The sequence below is a fragment of the Dendropsophus ebraccatus genome, chromosome 4 (assembly GCF_027789765.1).
Source record: "Dendropsophus ebraccatus isolate aDenEbr1 chromosome 4, aDenEbr1.pat, whole genome shotgun sequence".
NCBI lineage: Eukaryota > Metazoa > Chordata > Amphibia > Anura > Hylidae > Dendropsophus > Dendropsophus ebraccatus.
The window spans coordinates 125,283,421-125,305,873 of record NC_091457.1 but is presented as its reverse complement, the minus strand read 5'-3'; the positions used below and the strand labels follow the sequence as shown (position 1 = coordinate 125,305,873).

The 22,453-nt window shown below is 41.1% G+C and overlaps 1 protein-coding gene across 3 annotated transcripts in view; it reads left to right on the top strand.

The window, feature by feature from the left end:
- PTPRG (protein tyrosine phosphatase receptor type G) overlaps positions 1 to 22,453 on the top strand; it is a 403,269-nt gene that overhangs the window by 22,239 nt on the left and 358,577 nt on the right. Inside the window, exon 1 of one of the 3 annotated variants that reach the window (XM_069966944.1) lies at positions 1,204 to 1,300. The exons of the other annotated variants lie outside the window; for them this stretch is intronic. The gene's annotated coding sequence lies outside the window, so the exon portion shown is untranslated. Of the gene's footprint in view, positions 1 to 1,203; positions 1,301 to 22,453 lie in introns of those variants that run through there. 3 annotated transcript variants of the gene reach the window in all.

Genomic DNA, 22,453 nt, shown 5'->3' with positions numbered 1-22,453 from the left:
TACCACAGCACATACATGGATTGTAATTCCATTAGTTCCTACAACCTGTATTCCCCATTTCAAAGAAAATACAGTCAATCCTTGTAGGAAACCATTCGCAATATTTTCTTTTGGAGTGGTGGCAGAAACCTGAAAACTTGGAATCATACGTACTCCTTACTGACCAGATTATAATCCAGGACACCAGTGCACTCTTGTGTTGCCCACAGCCTCCATACAAGATCTCTAGGTGCCAATACTTGTCTATCAATAAGGCCCTCCAATATTGTGGCTTCCAACCATGAACCCTCATTAATTGGTCAAGGATCCCTGGGAATATGTCACAGTTCTTTTACATTAGGCAGCTAACGGCTGAACAGGCGGTTTCATTGCCCTATGTAAAAGACCCAACAATCTGCCAATATTTAGGCAATGCATTCATTTTATGCAGGCAAATAACCATAAGATTCATCAGCTGATCATATTTATTCGTCAGCCTGTGTAAACGGGACATATGCCGTTGGCAATGATAAAACTGAATGGCCACATGAACGATCCAGTGATTGTTCATGCTGCCCTGCCTAACCAATAATTGGGCACTCTTATTTGGTGGCTAAATTTTAAAGGATCCTTTTAAACTGGTGGCAATGCCTATTAGATTAAAATTGGGTAGTAGAAGCCATCCATATAAAGTAAATAGTGGCCTCCTGACTGGCATATGGTGGGGGGGATGAAACAGTTGGGTTCAAACTGCCAAATCCTTTTGTCCTTGTAGAGAATAACTGCCACCAAAGGTGTCTGGTGGAAGCCTGCTCCCCTCTCCTAAGCCAAGATAGGTGTATGGCAAGATTGGCTGTGGCCTATTGATTATTTCCAGGAGGTGTGTTATGTATGGTCAGAAAGGAGAAGCAGATGTGCCTGACTATTCCTAATATATTGCGTATGTCACCCCAGGGTGATTCAGTTTTTACCCATAATTCCCTACCGGTATACACTCTTTAAATCCTAGCCCTATACAAGTTCCTTCCGCTTCTAGGTCTAATATTTTTTTTTCCTGTCCTGTCATTTCACTGTAAGCACCTGATGTGTGCACAGCACTGAAGAGCTAGCAGAAAATCAATAGCCATTAACCAGCTCACTTTCCAGACAGGACATATGATGAATCAGTCCACATACCCCCCCCCGGGTCTTTTTAGGTCCAACTGTCAAAAGGATAAAATCGGCAAAACGGGCAACAATTGTGAGACTAATGTCCCATTTAGAAACCTTACGCCACATTGGTGGAAATGCTTCTGAGTTGTCCCTGTTCTTTTGTTTCCTGGTAAGTAATGCGAGGTTATAAAAAGATAAAGACCATCTCATACGGGTACTGTATGAGATCTGCTTAAAGGGAATGTCATCAGAAAATGACTTATCGTTTAAATCAAGCTTTTTTTGTAAGAGTGTAGGGGGCGGGGGATAGGACTTCTAAGAGGGCGTTCAACGTATTGTGCACGGTCTGTAAATATAGACAAATGGGAAGATTTATCAAACATGGTGTAAAGTGAAACTGGCAACCAATCAGATTCCACCTTTCATTCCTCACAGACTCTTTGGAAAATGAAAGGTGGAATCTGGATGCTAGGGGCAACTGAGCCAGTTTCACTTTACAAAGTTTGATTAATCTCCCCTAATGTGTTACAGAACTGAATGGTGAGTTTCCATCATCCTCATTCATGTTCATGCCGGGAGCGCCGAAACTGCTTAACTCATCAGGCTACCATACCGGTGCTGTATATCGGAAATACTGTGCAGCTGTTTGACATCACATGTGGGTGTAGTTCTGCATGCCCACCGCATATCTCAGAAGGCTTAGGGCCCTATTTCACCGGACGATTATCTTTCAGATTATTGTTAAATCCTTCGAACCTAAACGATCGTTCGGTTGAAATGCAGTTAACGACCGAACGAGAAATCGTTGATCGCTTTATAAGACCTGGGCCTATTTTTAATCATTGCTCGTTTGCAAAACGTTCGCAAATCGTTTGCATCAAATAAGACGTCTTTCGCAGTAGATACGAACGCAATATCCAAGAAAGAAATAGCAAATACGATCATAAGTAACGATTATCGTTCCATGGAAATGAGTGAAGATTTTCAGGTCTTTCACAATAGCGGTCGTTTGACGTCGTTGTTAGTTAACGATTATGCGAACAGTGATCGTCCGGTGCAATAGGGCCCTTACTTCCGGGATGTGGTAACTAACAAAGCGAGTGACAGCAAGCAGAGAGTTTCAGATGTCTTCTGCTCGCTGGACAACTCTTCCCATTTATGTAATGTTTCAATTTTTATTTACTTTTTTTCTTCATTTAGGCTGCCTTCACGGATTTCATGCTGCGGACCCAGTGCCCATTCATCCCAGTGAGAATATATACTTGCAGCGGGACTGACTCCCCAGCATACATTACCTACTCCGGCTTGCTTCGGGGGTTCCCGTCTGCTCGTCCCGCTGAGCCAATCGGTGCGCTACCCCATTGCAGCCACTGATTGGCTGAAGGGGACATCCAGCTGAGAACCCCCAAAGCAAGCCAGAGCGCGAAGCAGGTAATATATGCTCCGGCCGGTGGGGGGTTAAGTTACATGCATGCTGTGGGATGTCAATCCCGCTGCGAGTATGTATTCTCATTGGGATGAAGGGTCACTGGATCCGCAGCAGGTTTCGCTGCAAATTCACAGTGTGAAATCTGCTGCAGATCCGGTGTGTGCGAAGGCACCCTTACACTAGAGCTTTTGGTCACTTTCGGAAGTGTGTAAATTTTAGGATGCAAATTAAATTCCCAGGCACCTGAATCTGTTGCATTCCAACTTTGATTTAGGAGAATTGAGTGAAGTCTAGGTATATCAGTCATAATATGGAGGATAAAATACACCTGTTTTGTGGTAGGCTGCTTTCAGTCAGTGCCAAGGATACTTCATAGATGTGTTTCACTTTTTGCTCTTTGATAGGGGCATCTTAATTTTTAAGTCACTAGTTCAGAACTAATTGTATTTTTACGTTCTTATTAATCCAAGTCCCATAGAATGTCAAGACAAAGCTGCAGTATTTAAAGGGCTATTCTGGAGAAATAAAGTTTAAATTGGCTTGTGAAAGAAAACTATACAGAATTGTAAATTCTGTGTTTTTTGTTTTTTTTTTTTTACTTCAAGCCTTTCTGTATTTATCATCTGCTGTATGTCCTGCAGGAAGTGGTGTATTCTTTCCAGTCTGACTTAGTGCTCTCTGCTGCCACCTCTGTCCATGTCAGATATTGTGCAGGGAAGTAGCAAATTCTCATAAATTTACAAATCTGTATAACTTTCTGACACCAGTTGATTTTAAAAGCTATTTTCTCTGGAGTACCACTTTTTAATATACTGTTCTAGTGAAGTATTGAACAGATAATTTTGTCCTTGGCACTGAAAAACCAGATGTTGCTTTCTAGAATTAGTACGAAAAAAAAGCTAAAATGAAGACTTTAGAGTTGAGTTAGTCGCTGATGTGTCAGTTTATGTAGCTTTGTGAAGGCCCGGCCCTGCCAATTACTGAGCAGTCCTAGATGGTGGTATAAAATGCCTGAGAACACTTTACTAATTGGAAAGACAGGCGAGTGTGCGATCCATGCCGCTGCTTTATGAGGTAACATTAGCTTCTCGACTTCTAGAAACCTCTTTTATGCTTTGCTTTGTGGTGAAAGATCTGCTTTTAAATCACAGTAAAGTGGAATTTATGTTTTGTGAGGAGTTTTTCTCCAGTTAGGCAAGCTTTTAGGCCACTTTGGTGCTTTAGAAAACCTGGAGGGTCTGGTCCATGTTATCCAGAATGGAGAAATGACTTAGATGTGTTGGGAATGGGAATGTGTCAAAGGAAATTACTTTCTTTCAGATAAAGTTTTTGTTAAACAAGGACTTTGGGGGGGGGGGGGGGCATTTATCAAACTGGTGTAAAGTATCATTGTCTTAGTTGCCCCTAGCAACCCATCAGATTCCACCTTTTATTTTTTAAAGATTCGGTGAGGAATGAAAAGTGGAATCTGATTGGTTGCTAGGGGCAACTAAGACATTTCTACTTTACACCAGTTTGATAAATCTCCCCTTGTGTGTGTGTGTGTCTTTTCTTTCCCCATGTTATTATGCATATTGTAATGTAATCCGGAAACCATGCAGTTTTCATTCTGGCCCCTGACCCAAATTACAAGCCGAGACTTCCTGTTCCTGTGAAGATCCAGGCATGATGGGAGTTGTAGTTTTGCAACAGCTGGAGAGCCAAGGTTCCCTACCCTTGCTGTATACAGACGAGAGGAGCAGGCTAGTCAATATATGATGGTCACAGCTCCTTTCTCAATGACCCTTGCACAGGTCAATGCCTGGAAAACTCACCCATAGAAGTTAATAGGTTCGAAAACTGAGAACAAGAAGTTTTTCTAATCCAGGACAGCCACTTTAACCAGTGCCTATGGATTACACTTTTAGTGTCACTTGTTTTAGGTGGTCTTTGTAATGGAACTTTATTTCATTCTTGTAATTTCTTATACCCATGTAACCAAGGGCAATAACATTTGCCATATTTGCAACCTTAATTGACATTTCAAGGTGCAAGAATTTTTTGTAGCTGTTTTAATTGAACTGGAAAAAATGATTGTATTTTATGGCTATTTTGGTACTAGGGGATGAAATGTTGGAAACAGTTGCTCTTGCTTGGATGTTGACTGGGCTTGAGGGAGACATTATTGCTGGTACACACCTGACCTTCTTCACTGATGACATTCACGGGTAGTTTTGGTGCTCTTAACTATGGTAAACATGTTTTCAGACAGAAGAGGAATTTTGCATCTATAAATAACCGGAGCGGGGGATACTATCTGTTTGGTGGCTCGAAAATTAATTATTCTCATGAGATGTATATTCAGTGTTGTGTGTTTTTTAATTTTTCTTTTTCTTTCAACATCCACAATTTTATTTACACTGAAAGAATGGGAAAAAAATAATCTAGATTTTTTTTTTTTTCTTTCCCTTCTACCCTCAAGTAAGTGCTGCCAGTCATTCTTTCATTTCCATAATAATTTCATAGCTGGTGACATGTAGATGTTTTATATGCTAAATTATGCAACAAATGTAAAGACACATGCATGAATAGATCTTTGGAAACAGCAACATATTTTGTCTACGCTACATTGTCTCATTTTGTTCAGTCAATGATACCCTTCAGCCCGTCCTTTTTAACTTTAACTTTTATCTGTTGATAATCTGTCCAAATTGTATGTTGTCAAGTAATGTGACCTCCAGAGACTCATGACTTTCTAGTAAATTTCTATATATTTAAAGCCCCTGTCAGGCTGGTGCTTAATGCTGGCCCTATAACACACGCTGACTGCGAGCAGGTTACTGCCGGGGGCTGGGGGTAGCTGCCCGGGTTGTGAGATCATGCGGGCAGCCCATAGGAGATGGCAGCGGTATGTTGCTGATGCTCCTATTGCACAGAGCAACGACAGCAGATCAGCGCTTGTATCGGCAATGATCAGTCGACATTGGGCTGTTAATCGACCAAATACGGCTAAAAGTGCTTCATGTAATGGGGCCTTAAAAGACTACACCCCTGTTTAGCAATTGGCTGGTAAAATATCTGTCTGGATGGGAATTCAATTGTTGGTGAACACCATCCTTCTGTCTTTGGAATCATCTGTCATCTTTCCTTGCTGGTTTGTCCAGTTGCTCATGGCGGACTCCAGCTTATCACTCACTTTTTCTTCTGCCCCCCCCCAAGGACACCATCCAAATACCCATTGACTGATCCTGTCAGAATTTTAAGGATTCTGTAGACTGACCAGCAAGTCTTAGGATTTTTCCATCTTTTCAATGAAAAGCAAAACAAATGGTATAAGTTAAAAACTTTTTTTTTTTCTTAACCAATCTACCCATCCTGAAACAGTAAAAAAAAAATCAACCTTGGCAGGCTCTAGATAACCAAATTCAGTGCAAATTCTGAGGCATCCCTATGGTCCTAAATAAAGGGAACCTTGAAATTTTAGAAAGTTCATTCTGTTTCACAGTTGTGATAACCTGCTTGGTTTCATTGTCCAATGATCAGAATAGTAGATGCTAGAATTATTTTCTGAAATTACTGCTGTAGTTTCATTAAGAGCCTAGTAACCATCATAGTCTAAAAGGCAAACCAAGGTGCTTAAAGTATAGCGCTTTGGTAGCACTAGCTAAGCATGCCTGAAACGTGGATGTCATTGTTTATATCCACACCCTCCATGGGCTATAGTTTACAAAAAAGTCTCCCATCCAGAGTACCCCTTTTTTACCCCTTTTTAAGGTTCCCCTGCACCTTTTAATAGCTGTTGACCACACACTTTTTCTTGTTGGCCCAATACGCATGAATGTTCAGCCAAGTTTTACGATGGAAGGGAGGACAGCTTAGATGCTGCCAGACGGGTAAGGTGGCGGACTATCTCACCAAAGAAGGATTGAACGGTTAAAATTTAACATACCTGAACCTTCCCTGACGTCTGTTGGATACTCTGGAAGCCACCATACAAATTGTAGATGGTTGACTAATCCTGCTGAAGTTGGCGTGCCGGCCAACTTTTGTCGTCTTTGTTGTGGACCCCTTGTTTTAGGCTACAAATACCAAAATGAAACCAGCCTTAGGATTTGATAGGCTTTAAAGCAATCATATTGAGGCCTTTAATATCCTATGTGATATTGTGTGATTGTTATGTGGAGCATGCAAGTTCCTCTCGCTACTGTCTTCAACATACATACACAAGGGTATATACCATCTATATTTTACGAGCTGACAAACTTATTTTGATGATAGAATAACATTGTCATCTGAGGAGGCCTTGAAAGATAACTGCTTGATATTGACAGCCGCAAAGCTCTCCGTCACTTTCAGCACATCCTGTGATGTGCGCAGAATGCTGAGAGCACAAATATAGGCCCCTAGCCGAACAGCAGGATGTGTTGTGACCTTATTAAAAGGCTCTCGGAGACATCAGATGTCACTCATTGTATCAGTTCATCTTGCCTCGTCAAGTCTCGGCCTCTCATTGAATATCTTCTCTAGGGAGATGCCGTTTTCGTGGCAGATTCTCAACGTTTGATTGACAGTACAACTTTGTGGTGGAATCTTTTGAAAATGGAGGCGTTTAAGGTCTGTAGTTCCTTTTGTGTGTTTACAGTTTAACCCATTTAATGCTGAGCTGTACACAAGACTACGGAGTGCTCTAACTTTCTCAACCTCTCAATGTTTTTAACGTGAACTAAAGCTGCTATCGTGAACAGCTTTGTATAACGTGTCTGGAGGCTTAGTGTTGAGGCCGTGTTGGTGGTGGTTTCTTTTTTATTCTCCTATTATAGGGGCATCCTAGAGATTAAAAAAAAATTCCAATCAACTGGTGCCAGAAATGTATGCAGGTGTGTGAATGACTTCTAGTAAAAGTCTAGATCTAGTATATCGTTCCAGCTTGTATTGTTGTGGCAGCTCATTATAGTGTTTATTAAGCATATTGTCAGGAATGCCCTCACCTTGCTGCTTGTACGTGACTGATTTAGTAACTTGCGGTTTCCATGTGCATCTCAGGTCTATATAATGGACACAGTTGGCTACTGTTGGTTTGAACTTCAATTCTATAATCTGTATTGACACAGAGACGCGACTTTGTGGGTGTAAATTTTCTCTGGAGCAGCTGTGTTTCATTTCTTATTATGTAGGACGAGTATAAAAGGTAACAATGGCTGGGGCTGAAAGCTCTCCAGTATGTCGCCCATATGGAATTTCAGAGTCCTACGTGCTTCCATAAGATCGCCTGCCTTTTTATAAAGATTTTCATCAGAAAATGAACTGCTCACTCTGTATCTACAATCCCAGCTGAGAAAATGGATTGCTCTGGGAAGAAATCACAGTTTAGAAGGCCGCATTTATCTTGGGATAAAATTGCCTGAGATACAATGCAGGGGAAAAAAACACATTTACATAGATAAAGTCTGAGTTAATGACTCTCATGGAATTCTCAAGCAAAAAGCCACCATTTATAATCTCCCAACGTGTTTGATACCTTGAGTAAAAAATGACTGCGGTAAAGGCGAATCTATTGTGGGATTGGTTCCCTGAAAGTGGAGACTGTAAATATCCTAGTATATTGCCAGTGTCTAGGTATCCATTATATAAAATGTTCTCATAAATGTACTGTACTATACTGGGGGGGGGGTACAGACTGAATGCTGTGACTGTTCCTATCCTCTATGACGGTAGGCACCAAGGTGATACAGTGGCTTGAGTGGTTGGCTGTATTATTTAGACTCCTCTAGTGTTTAGCAAGCACTTAAATGCTTGAGTGCTAGTTAATTAAGTCAAGTAATGAACCCCATTAAAATCAATGGGAGACTTAAGCATTTAACCAGTTGCCCCCTGCTCGGCAGGGTGGAGGGTTTCCGCTTAACCTATTGCTTATAGATAGATGGATAGATACAAAGATTTTATATAATTTTTTTATGTTTTGTCCCTTCAAGGGAACGGGGAGGGGCGTACACTTGCTGAGAGGCTGAATCCTATGTCCACAGTCGGGACACTCGGTGTGTGTGCCGCTTGCCCGCCCTACAGCACCTGTGGGAACAATGAATAAAATAGGTGCGCTGCCTGTAATTTCTGTGGCAAACTGTCAGGACGGCGCATACAGCCCTTGACTGCATTGGTGAATGCGCGAACGTGGAGGCTGGCATGATCATGCAGGTGTTCATCTGGCACAGAATATTCATGGAGAAAGAGAAGGAGGAAGGACTGGTGAGGCGTGCCAGAGTCTTCTCATTGACTCTTGATTACAATGCAAGATATGAAATTGTCGGCATTCACTCCCCTAGAGCTTAGGGCCCTATTACACCAAGAGATATCTGATCAATTTATATGCCAATTTTTTTAAGCCAAAGCCAGGAATTGATTTCCTTTATGACCTGCTCTCTGTTTATATTCTGCTCCTGGCTTTGGCTTAATAAAAAAATGTCAGATAAACTGGTCAGATATCTCTTGGTGTAATAGGGTCCATATGGTGCGTTTACACAGACATTTATCTGACAGATTTTTGAAGCCAAAGCCAGGAACAGGCTATAAACAGGGTGCAGGTCATAAAGTAAAGACTAAGATTCCCTGTCTTTTCAAGCCCATTCCTGACTTTGGCTTCCAAAATTGGTCAGATAAATCTGCCTGTGTAAACGCACCATAAGGCAAAGGTAGCTTTCTAACTAGTAAACTGTCACTTAATGCACTCTGTCAGCACCTGGGGGTTGAGTCCAGGGGATTCAATTTAAAGGGGTATTTCTTTGGCCTTTCAGTGTCTTTCAGAGGTGCCAGGTGATGGACACCCTACATATCTGCCCTATACCATAGCTATAAAACCTGCCATAAATGCTGAACCGAAAGGGAAAGGATTCATTTTAGTGGAAGCTGAACTGCAGTAACCGAGCATGACCACTATGCAGTGTACGGAGCTGTCTGCTTCTACCTCTGTTAACTGTGGCCCCCACTATCCTAGCAACTAGTCTAAAGTAAGGCACCCCACTGAAACTAAGCAACCCCCGTGACTCGCCTAATTCCCTCGTGGACCTTGACAGCCGACATACTGGTCCATGGCCCCCACCTCCTGCCGAACATTCCACCGCATGCTGCTGCATGTAGGGGAGTATTCTGGGGAGAGCCGGGGGGGGGGGGGGGGGGTTGGGAGGGGGACGCAAGGGGGAAAGCCAGGCCGGAGCTGGGAAGAGAAATAAGACATCCCCCGAAAATAAGAGCTAGTGCCTCTTTGGGATCAAAAATTGGTATGTGTGTGTATAAAAATCCCAGTTAATGTGTGGGGAAAACTGGTACTGCAAGTAAGAAATATAAATTGTTATGATTTGATTAAGAAAAATAATAGACTTATGACATCAGATACTGGATCACATTCTTTATAATGGGTAATAAATCCTCTTTAATGCAGTATATTAAATAAATCGGAAACCCTGCAGTAGCTAATTTACGATGAGGTAGAATAGAGACAGAGTACGAAGATTTTATTTATCTTAAAGAAACGTGACTTGAGATCTTAAAACCCGATGGTGTCACCAGGGTAATCTTCATCCGATAACGACGCCTTCATTTGCATCTTTCTTAACTTTGTGTGCTGTAGCTTTTTCCCCTCCTCCTTTCGTCCCTTGAAGCACATGTGTTAGGAATTGAAATTGCAGAGCTTGGCTGCTCGGTGTTGGCTGTAATCTTTCTGTTTTTATGTAAAAAATGAGGTTGCAAACATGAGCAGCCAGTGATGTATTTGGGTTATTGATGGGAATTGAATTTGCAAAGGGAAAATGGGATTTGGTTACAGTCTGAACTGATAATGATGTAGCCCAAATGGATTTATAATGGTCATTCATTGTTTTGCTCCTGCTGTAAGGTCTATCACATAAAATGTATGTCTGCAACAATAAAACCGTCGCTGGCTGCTCATACAAATACTCTCAAAAGTGTGTTTTAAGGCAACAGAAGTAGTCAAAAATAGTCTGGAAAATGATTATAGCCCAATAAAACATAGGTGTTAATTATTTTTTTTATTTTTATATATACACTTGTGCACACGTTGGTAAATAAATTGAAAAAATCTAATGATGGCCTTCAAATGTTTCACATATTTTTTTATATGTGCTCACACACTAAACAAACAATGGCCTTTCTTCAGTGAATGGCTGTTGTTTAGTGCCGGAATTAATTATCCTAAACTTTAGTCCCGTCCGTAGGTAGCGTTATAGGGTTAGTACGCGTTAATTTTATTCACTAAATTACACACATTACAAAGTTATACAACTTTGTAATGTGTTATTTAAGTGAATGGCCCCCACCCCGGAAGTGTGGTGCATTATACTTACGTATTTGCTGTTGACCCCGCTGTTGGCTCCAGCTGTCCCTTGTTCCAGCCCCCCTCTGCCACGTCATCAGCTGCTCAGCCGCGATTGGCTGAGCATAGTTATGCCGTTGTTTGTACGGTTTGTGAGCATAACCTAAAATTTGTTTATTGTGAGGGGCCTGTTATATTTCCCCTGTGTAATGGGGCTTACCATCAGCCGATCATCTCATTTATTGGCTCCTCTGATATGACAAAATTGGCTGACTGATTCATATCCTCCTTTGTAATAGGGGATTTACAGCTGATTGCCAGAAAGGGCCATAGGAGCAGTCCAGCAATTGGCCACATGACTAGTCGAGCCTTTGTGAAGGCTTTTATAAATGTACTCTGATCAGAGATTGGCTTTTATTTACAGATGTCTTTTGTACAGCCTCTTTGGTTCACCAGTTCAGTGATTGGCTGAGGGGGCTGTTACCCCCAAATAAGTCAGTCTTTGAAGTGGGGATGGGATCATTCAGCCAGGAACATTAATATGAAATAGGAGGACATCGGGGAGCACGGAGAGGTAAGAATACACTGTTATGTTATCCCCAAGAGCGGCAGATCCTATGGAGCGGAGCTGCAATATGACAAACAACCCAAGAACCAGGTGTTACACATGGCATACTTCCTGAAAAAATTATTCTTTTATTGATCCTCAAAGCTTATAGCTTATACATGCCTGTAATCCTGTTGATGAACTCTGAACCTGAACTGGTCATTTCCCTTAAGATATATTGAGCTGCATGATTTATGAGCAGCAGCCCCTCGTGTTGTCATTGTATGAAACATTTTGCATGTGTATGGACGGCATAGATTTTAGTGTCCTAGATTGTCAAAGATGCCTTGTATCTGGTAACACATGATTGTTCTCATGCGATTGTCAGAATCTAGAAAACTATCATCAGAGCTTCCCATAGCCCACAGTGAAGCAAGCGGCCGGAGCCGCTCGCTTCACTGTTTGAACTGGCAGGTTTTTCTGCGGCGGTAATTCGCTGAATTCCGGCCGCAGAAAACTGACATGTCAGTTATTTGTGGCGGCGTATGGGATCCCGGCCGGAGCGCATACGATGTGTGTACGCTCCGGCCGGGATCCCATTGAAAGTAAGGCATTGTTCCACAGTGGTAAAAGGACGGCCGTGTCTTCTGAGCCTTGGATATCATCTCTTCTCAATAGGTATACTCGGAGAGATGACTATGTACCATCACAGTCACTTAAGCCCAATCTCTAGACTGCGAATCCCCTGATGATTAAGAATGCGCCACTTTCCAAATAATGAAGCTGAAACCTCTGGCCTCAAATTCTCATTGTTTAGAAGCCATAAAATGGCTGATTGAAATTGACTACCACAAGTTACTTTCTATTAACCAGACTACCAACCAGTTGTTAACCTTTGGGAGAGTGGCACCAGCGCACGCTGCGTAATCTCCCGATTTGCTCTTATTACTATAATGAGCAACCATCTTATTTGACTGGATCATTGCTCATTTAACTTTAATGTGTCTATTTTAGAAGAAGTGGTTAAAAATCTCGCTTGTATTAACAAGTAGTATAAATAAAATAAAGTTAATGAGGAGGCCATATACACAGACTCGGCAGCAGTGGGATTTTTTTTTTTTTTTTTATATAGTACCGGGAACATTTCATTTGAAAGTGTCACTTTTTGTTACTCATTGTGTTTAGCTAAATTACCTTATCTCCTTGTTAATGTAGAAAAATTGAGCAGAGTTTCCCAGAAAGGCATCACATATTTCACTTGGAATAACCGCTGAGTATACTATGAATATATTATACAGCAAATAACTCCTATCCTGATGTGCTAGCTACATGAAAGCTAATCATACTATGTATGCATGTGTAGAGCTCATGTATAGAAATATATATATTTTCTGTAAACCTCTATGAATACTTTAATATAAAATATTTGATGTAAAAAGAAAAAAAAAGCCTCATTTTACTGTTTGGATAATAGTGACATAAATTTCAAGTACTGTGCCAAAATGCAAAAAATTTCACCAAGTGAGGGAAATATATATCCCCAAAGCCAATTTATTTATTTTTTTTTAAATTCTGTTACTCTACTTTGATCCTTATTAGTAAAAAGCCAAAACCGCTGAATACATTATCAGGACCAGTTGACTAATATGGGGTTTAATGTGTATAAACTGCTTCCCAACTGTCCCCGAAAGATTGTCCGGCTCGGTCATGTAAATCTGAGCCTGACCTTATCTTCTGGGGACAGTTGGGGAGCTTCTATACACACTAGACCACACATTAGTCAACTGGTTTTGATAATGCAGTCGGTGGTTTTGGCTGTTAACAAGTAGGGACAAAGTGTGTAGAGTAATTGCTGAAAAAAAACTTAAGACATTTGGGATGGTGACCTGCACCTGCCTTGGGTGGCATACTTTGCAACAAAAAGACAGTCCCCCTTTTTTTTTTATTTTTTTTACTGTAGTTATAATAATCTTTATTATTATTTTTGTTTTGTATGTTTGAGGTGTTTTGAAGTCTCCTAGGCTTACAGCTATCTACACATAGCATCTACAGTAGGGTTGCATGTCGGAGCCTACCTACAGAGAGGCACGTGGTTGACTTTATACGCAAACATACACAGCTTTGTGATGATTTTTTAACTGCTCAGAAATCTTTATCAGCACAACTGGTTGATGCCTGTTAACACTGTTACCGCCTGATGTGTCCCACCTACTGATCTGACTGGTTCGTGAAATGTAGAGGTGTTTGTGAAAAAGCAGAGATAAACCACATGCCTCCATAATCATTAAACTTCCCAAAAATAGCTCAAACAGACACATGACAGCAGTATAGTACAGGTTCTTCCTGCTGGGTTACTGCCTAGTTCATAAGCTATAGCTATAAAAACTAGCGCCTAGAAGTGATTGATTTGCCATTAAGAGATATTATTGGGGGATGACACTATAATGCATACAATATACTTTTCGCTGACCTGATAAGAAAATGTTTGATCGGGAAGCCATTTCCATAGAATAGTTTAACCAGTTTTAATTAAGCAACCAAAAAAATGATGCCCTTTTTCCACGCCTGGAAATTTTTTGACCCTTTTTAATTCCATTTGGCCCACACAACCAAAAGTAGTAACTGCGTCGAGTTGTGGTATCGAGAAATGTAGAAGATGATGATCAGCCATTCTTCAATAATGGTAAAATAAAGTTAAAAAATCTATTTTATTATTAAGAGGAATAAACTACTTTTAAGGTTGCCATACCAGTTAAGGTAGCTAGTTATATTTGCTGTTTATTACCGTAGACACTGATGGATCGCACTGTGGCACTTGAGCAGCTCACCCCTGCCACCTTGACACTTGACTAAAAAATAAAAAAAGGAGATTTTATTAGTTTTGCAACCTCCAGCAGCTCCAGGAAATGTACTGTTTTTCCCCCCCTTTTTAATCGTAGCCACTATTTATTGGTGTCTGCAGGTCTTGTGAAAAAAATGTAATGTCCCCATACAGCAATAAATGTAACCTAATATTTCTGTCATCATTTTTAGACTTTTTTTTTTTTCTCTAGTTCTGATCACTCACTAAAATCTTAATAAAATATGTATTCAAAGAAGCAGAGATAAAGATGGTTTATTAGCTTACTGAGAGATCACTTATACCTGCTGCTCATAGATGTCTAGGCAAAATAGGAGGAGGAAGAAGGCTAAGGGTGCCTTTACACACACAGATTTATCTGACAGATTTTTGAAGCCAAAGCCAGGAATGGTTTTGAAAAGAGGAGAAATCTCAGCCCTTCCTTTTATGACCTGTTCCTGGCTTTGGCTTCAAAAATCTGTCAGATAAATCTCTCTGCATAAAGGCACCCTAAGACACTGAAGGGAGACAAAAGCAGAGAGAGGGAGAAAGAAGGCTTACTATAACCTGTAGCTTTTCTGTGTATCACCCCAGTGCTGGATTCACTGCTACACTGCTTAAAGGGGTTATCCAGCGCTACAAAAACATGGCCACTTTCCCCCTACTGTTGTCTCCAGATTGGGTGTGGTTTTAAAACTGACTTGATTTATCTTAGCACCATGACCTGCGTCCAATTTTTACCAATATACACAATATACGAGTGGTGATTTGGAGTCCACAAATGCTGCAAAATGTTGTCTCTTGTTGAATTCTATAGAAGCTTGGCTTTGGTAACCTAAAATTGCCACATCCCAGTGAGTGGATCCATCTGCTTCCGGCTCTGTGCACCTTTTAGATCTAACCATAGCGATTGATGGAAGTGTTGTCATCTTGCCGATCAGATATTGATGGTCTGTACTGTCGATGGGCCACCAATATGTGGAATGAAAGAACCTGATTCTACTAGTGGGAATTCTTGGTGCTCCAGTCTTCCAGTCCAGTTTTTCCAATATGGACAAAAAGAGAAAGGAGCTGCTGCACCTCACACCTGTGGCTGACACTAATGCCTCTCGGCTACATTTAAAAAAAAACTCTAGCATTTGATCAAACCATATTGCCTCATGTACCACGTGCAGGTCCCCTGGTTCACACGAGTCCCTACACTAACTCAACACTGTCGGGCAGCAACCGCTAATCCTGCAAAGCGAGCAGGGGAAGGAAGGCCATAGAATGGCCCTGAAACCCCACTGTCACAGGACCAATTCCAGTTTTTCCAATATGCTCAGGCTATATGCCATTTGGGACAGTCTCCACATGTCATGCTTTTTTCTTTTTATTCATAAAATACTATATACGGCATATGATCTTTACCTACCCCCCACCTTAAAAGGCAGAAAAACATAACTGTTTACATGGTATGTAGATCTGATACTGATATTTTATGTGCAGTTGGATGACTGTGTATTTATATAAGGGTTAGGTCATAAGCCTATAATAACCTAACACCGACCACAAACCTTTGCCAGGAAGGCCAAGATAAACGGACATAACCTATGTTTGAATTGCAACCTTAAACGTGCATACTTTAACTCTGCAAAATGGCTTAATGTTCCCTCCGTTGCGGCGTGATCTATGTTGATCTAGATAATACATCACTAGAAACAAGGAAACCGAATGTAACATCTGTAAAATAAAAACCCAGAAAGATTTAACACATTGCCAGGTGCTCTGTGTAAATTGCTACTTTCTTTGTTCAGATTCCTCAGCCTTTCGTTAATGTCTCTGAATAAATTCTACTAAAGCCTGTTGTGTGGTTTTTAGTTTCTGCGAGGTCATGTCTCGTACATGATCATATAGTGCAATATATAATTATTGTGGCGCACTCTCTTTCCCTTTTACATACGGTGTCAAAAATGGGGAGGGGGGGGGCATTGTGTGACATAATACAAATAACTTTCATTTTTTTTTATGTATTTTACCTTTTTATTTTGTTTTTAGTTCACACTTCTGCCCTATAAAATAACAATCATGGCTCATCTTTTGTCATAACACTGCACTACCCTTCTTTGTTGCTAAATTTTTGTGACTACATTGACAACCAACTAGATGTTACCAACTGGAGTGATTTGTTTAACCACGTTATATGGTCCAGGGATAATAGTATGTGATTCTCTTAGCATACTGTTTTTTTAATAGATATACAGTGATCCCTCAACTTATAATGGCCTCAAGATACAATATTTTCAACATACAATGGTCTTTTCTGGACCATTGTAACTAGATGATCAACCAATGAAAGTGGCCATTTTACTGGTAAAACCCCAGTATTGGTGAAATGCCTGCACTGGTTGGCTGTCTAGTAGTTTATTCTCCGGAGTATAGTGTGATACTTCATGTGTTGTACTGCTCTTTACCTGCGCCAGCTAGAGCTGCTCCTTTAGACACCAGGTGAGGGTGGCTTTATGTTATTTTTCTGGGACCCTGTGTGATCTGTACAGGACTTTAAAAATGCTCAAGTTGTCTAATTTACAGTCTCCAGTCACTCTTTCTAAGGGTCCATTTACACAGAAAGGTTATCTGACAGATTATCTGCCAAAGATTTGAAGCCAAAGCCAGGATTGGATTTGAAAAGAGGAGAAATCTCAGACTATAAACAGAGACCAGGTCATAAAGGAAAGCCTGAGATCTCTCCTCTTTTCAAATCCATTTCTGTCTTTGGCTTCAAATCTTTGGCAGATAATCTGTCAGATAATCTTTCTGTGTAAATGGACCCTTACTGTTGTATGTAAGGACTTACTTTATCCATATTAACTGCTTATTTTCTTATTTTGGGATGACATTTTGGGGGATTCAGAACAAATTACCGTTTTCCATAGAGTTTTGGTCTCAACATACTCTATCTGCCATTGTCTTTCTTTTGCAATTCTTTGTTGTCACATGACCCCCTTCCCATTGAAAATGGTAAAGTTGAATCCAAAATGGTGGCTTTGCTGATGGCCTCAAATGGTTTTCTCCTCCCATGTTTAAAAAAAAAAAAGTAATGCCCAGTTTTCAGAGCTATACATTTTCCAGTATGCTAATGGGCTAAGTGGTTTTCACAGCTGAAAAAAGCTATCAAGAATTAGTCTGATCTCTAACCCTATTAAACAGGGCAGAAACAGTCTATGAACAAGCACATGCTTGTTTTCAGCTAATCAGGTTGTTTTGACTAAAAAAACCAAACACCTAACATGCTCTTGTGTGTCGTCCATTGACTACTTCAGGTCCACCGGCTGACATCAATGGCCACTGCATTGTCCTGCTTCAGTAAGTGATTGGCAGAGCGGTCTATCACTGGAGGAGAATGTTTTGGATGATTTATTTGTTCTTATATTTTAAGAAAAAAAAAAGCATGCCTGGAATATCCCTTTAAGGAGATTGGCACTCGTGAACCCAGCAGCTCAAGCCGTGTAATACATGTTGGAGTTCTACAAGGCCAGTCCTTTGATACCCCAGGATATAAGTCCTGCTAGGGGTTTCTACCCAGGTTGCCTTCCTTTTGAGTATGTGAAAAACAAATTTATAAGCTCAAACCTGCTTATGTAAACTTTTTACATAATGACATCTGGGTCTAAAAAGAAAATATATGAAAAGCTGAAGTGGTTGTTTTGTTTGTGTTTTCACGAGAGAAAACCGTTTTATGTCTTCTTGCAGTACTTAGTGTCTGCTTTTTAAGTTATTCCTGCAGTAAAGACTCCGGAAGGGAACATAATGCATATGTCTTTCATTAATTGTGGCAGAAATCATTTGCTGTTTTTGAATACATGTATTTTGCCTTTTTATTTTTCCATTTTTAACCTAATTTTTAGCTTTTCTTTTTATTTCTTAAGTAATCCTTTTAGAGGTCTACACAGAGAACAAATACTTAATCCCTTTTCTGTAGTCGGTAGATAACCCTGTGTTTGTATTATAAATACTGGCTGTAATAACCGTAAATGCAATTGAAGCTTTTATTGGATATTTTATTTCTCCTTGTTTTTATTAGGGTTGTTTTTATTCTTGACTTCCCCTATTAGTGTACATGGACGTCATAGGGAGTTGAAGTTGTCTTCTGGCAACCCCTCAAAGAACCATAGTCAATAGCAACTAAAGCTATTACACAGGGCGACTAGAGGGAGCTTTTCGTTCTCCGCTCGCTACCGGCGCTATTACATGCATTTGCAGCGAGCAGGTAAGAGCCGGGGCGGGGGCTGCCCGGGTGATAGCTAGATCATCCAGGTAGCCCATAAAAGATGCTACCTTAGTCGCTACCTCGTTGCTATGATAGTCGTTTGTCTTTCAACATGCTGAAAGACCACGTTCATCCAACATCGTTGTCTTCTATTGCACAAGACAATTATTGGCCATATCGGCCGAATATTGACAATAATAGTTTCACGTAATAGGATGTTAATAAAGTACAGCAATACTTTAGCAGATTCCACCTTCCATGTGTTCCATGAGATCATTTGAATGATGGCATGAAGTACTTAAAGTGACTCCGTACCCAAAATCTGACAACCCCCCCCCCCCCCCCCCCCCCACCCAAATCTCTTGTACCTTCGATATCTGTTATTGTCCTGAAAAACAACTTTTAAACTGGCAGCCCCGTTCCCAACGGCCGGGACTTAGATTGTGTATGCATTAGGCTGGCACAACCTCTCTGTCCCTCCTCTCCGTCCTCCTCATCATTAGGAATGCTCCAGGCAGATTGTCTCCTATTCATCAGCTGTGTAAATACTGAACATGGGCTGGATCGTTAAGGCACCTGTGCAATGTTCAGACAGTGGCATTCCTAATCATGAAAAGGGTGGGGAGGAGGGACGGAGAAGTTGTGCCAGCCTAATGCATACACAATGTAAGCCACGGCCATTAGGCATGGGGCTTCCAGTTTAAGGGTGCGTTCACACCTACAGGATCTGCAGCTGATTTTCTGCAGCAGATTTCAGTTAAATAACAACACAGCATCAAATCTGATGCTGTGTTCAGTTATTTAACTGAAATCTGCTGCAGAAAATCAGCTGCAGATCCTGTAGGTGTGAACGCACCATAAAAGTTGTTTTTTAGGACAATAACTGCATCACCTGCCGAATGGACCCCAGGACAGATCTTTGATTAAAAGCAGCTATCCGAAGGTATAAGTGGTTTGGGGGGGGGGGGGGCAGATTGTGGGTACAGAGTGGCTTTAAAGGGAAACTGTGGTTACCTTCATGCTGAACCACAAATCATGAGGGTTGTCCTTAGCAGCTCCCCCCACCCCATCAGCCTTGATTAATCGTGGTGTTGAGTGAATTTCAAGCTTGATTGGTTTAGTCTGAACCGGTGGCTGCAGAAGTTGGATGCAGCTCTAAGGGTGCGTTTACACAGAGATTTATCTGACAGATTTTGGTAGCCAAAGCCAGGAATGGATTTGAAAAGAGGATAGATTCCAGTCTTTCCTTTATGACCTGATCCCTGTTTATAGTCTGTTCCTGGCTTTGGCTTTAAAGATCTGTCAGATAAATCTGTCTGTGTAAACACACCATAAGGCTGCCTGGAAAACATGCATCTTGTTCAAGATTTGCTCATGCCTAATTAATAGTCTTGTATAGGCAGAAATCTATAATTTAAGACCAGTGGGGCAGGGAGAAGCCACCGCAGACTGCCCTGATGATTTGTGGCTCAGACCGCAGGAAAGTGATGACAAGTCCCCTTTAATGCATGTAATAGTCTGGCTGTAGTGTCTGGAACAGGATACATTTTGTTTTGTTTAGGGATGGAGGGCGATTGTGACACCAATGTCCTTAATTGTAATGGACTATGAACAAAACTGAAATTTTCAACAACATTCCAATACCAAGTCATGTAGCACTGTTTCATTAGGCCATAGTCAGACATGATGGATTAAATGCTGATTTTCTGCTTCGGAAAACCTGCAGCTTTTCTGAACCAAAAGCTTCAGTAGAAAATGCAAAACCACATTCTTTGGTAAATGTGATTGGAAGGATAGATACCATTTTGGCTAATGTCAGATGTATGCCATTTTTCAGGGAAAGTGTGTGTGCGCGTGTTTGTGTGTTAATGTGCAGCTAAAATAAAAAATAAAGAAATTTTTGAGACCATGTTCATATACGCATTATTATTGACCCTCAAATCGCCCTTTGTGCCAAGTATTTCCAGCAAATAAATATTTTGCACAAAGACCATTTTTCTGGCTACCATACATTTTTATGGCTGAAAATAACTGCAAAAACTGTGTGTGAAGATAGACCGAGGGAGGCCTCAACACAGGCAAACTGCCTGTATGAAGTTTTCACACTTGGTTATCAGCTATGACTATAATCTCCGTAATTTCCCTTCTCTATGGGTCTTAGTATGGTGCGTTTTACACAGACAAATTTTGTTTGACAGATTTTTTAAGCCAAAGCCAGGAATTGATTTGAAAAGGGGATAGATCTCAGTCTTTCCTTTATGACCTCTTCCCTGTTTATAGTTTGTGCCTGGCTTTCGCTTCAAAGATCTGTCAGATAAATCTGTGTAGACACACCATTAGACTTAGCAATGTTTAGTTTTCTCCGATTAACAATTAATGATTGCAAACAAGCGCTGCGGATGGGACATGGCCTAGACGCCTACAATGTCACGGAGGGGACGGTGCCTACCATGCCAATGTGGCTATTAAGTCCTGCCCTTAAGACACTGTCCACCAACAATAACATGCATTTTTGAGGGGAAGGACCACAAAGAAATCCTTTATATTGTAAGGGTATGTTCACACTGAGCAAATACAGCGGAATGCCGCCGTGCTCAGTGTCCCACTGTCAGTAAATGAGTGTGCTTACTTCTTTGAGCGGAGAGCCGCGTCTGCGGAGGAGTGCGCGCTCTTCCATTGAGATGATAGGACACACTGAGGCAGGTGTAATTCCACTGCAGAGAGTTCCGCCTATTTTACTCAGTATGAACATACCCAAAGATTGAAATGTCCACAATATAAGCTTAAGGAGGGGGCTGAAAAGTCCTTATATGGAATGGGAAGGACAATGTCACTTTAAATTTGAAGGATGAAATGATTTTTTTTGCATGATCTTTCCATGCTGTAGGGCCCTAAGATCACCATTAACTGGAACGTATTTATTTATTTTTTTGTCTTTTGTGATGCATGCCCTTGCCCCCTGGTTTCTAACAACTTTGCACACTGTTTGTAATCTGCATTGTTCTTTGATGCACTTTTCTTCTCAGCTTAGAAGGTGTTCTAATGATATAATTAAAGCGAATTGCTTAATCTGCTCTAATGAGACAAGATTAGATAATTGCAAAGTATGTGGTTGAACTGAGGCATATTCCTTGACATCTGTTAATATTTTGCTTTGCCTGTGTTCTAATTGATGTAGTCGTTCACAAGGATTTTTGCGTTGGGTTTATGCAGTTACTAAGGTGAAAATTAAGATCGGAAAGTGATGGAACATGATTTGAGGTCTGGTGAGGGTTTATTTGCATTTTCCCTCTTAGAATACATTATGCAAAAAGGGTGATGCACATGTTACAGCAGGCAGTATATTATGAGATGGGGACCTAAATGGTGGTGGCACACGAGATGCAAAGAGGGATTTCTAAGTGTCTCTCCAGCTGTCGAGAATAATGCTCTCTGAAATGCTTATTGTTTTGTAAAGTAGGTTTTCCAAAGCTCTTTACTCCATTGTATAAACATTGTGGGGGGCATCTATGTGGGGTGAGGGGGGCTGGTACAGTGTGTCCCCATATGCTGGGGAGAAAGGGGGGATTAACAACAAAGTGTGCTTTGATTAGAGTCTTTGAATACAGTGTGAGGGCACAGGCCTAGCTATGACACTAATGCCAGTTAAAGGGGTTATCCAGCACGTGCACATTTTTAGTGTTGATGCCATATAAGAAAACATAACAAACATATTATGCTTACCTCTCTGCTCTCCCCTGGCGTCCTGATGCTGTCACTGCTGTCCCCTGCTGTCTGCAGCCACCATTACCTCAAAGACGACAGCTCGCATACACAGGATAGCGCCACAACCAGTGATTGGCTGAGCAGGCTGTCACTCCCGAGACAAGGTCGTCTCTGCAGTAATGCTGGCTACAGACAGCGGGGGACACCGGCGACTGCATCTGGACACTTAGGACGTACAAAGAGGTAAGCAT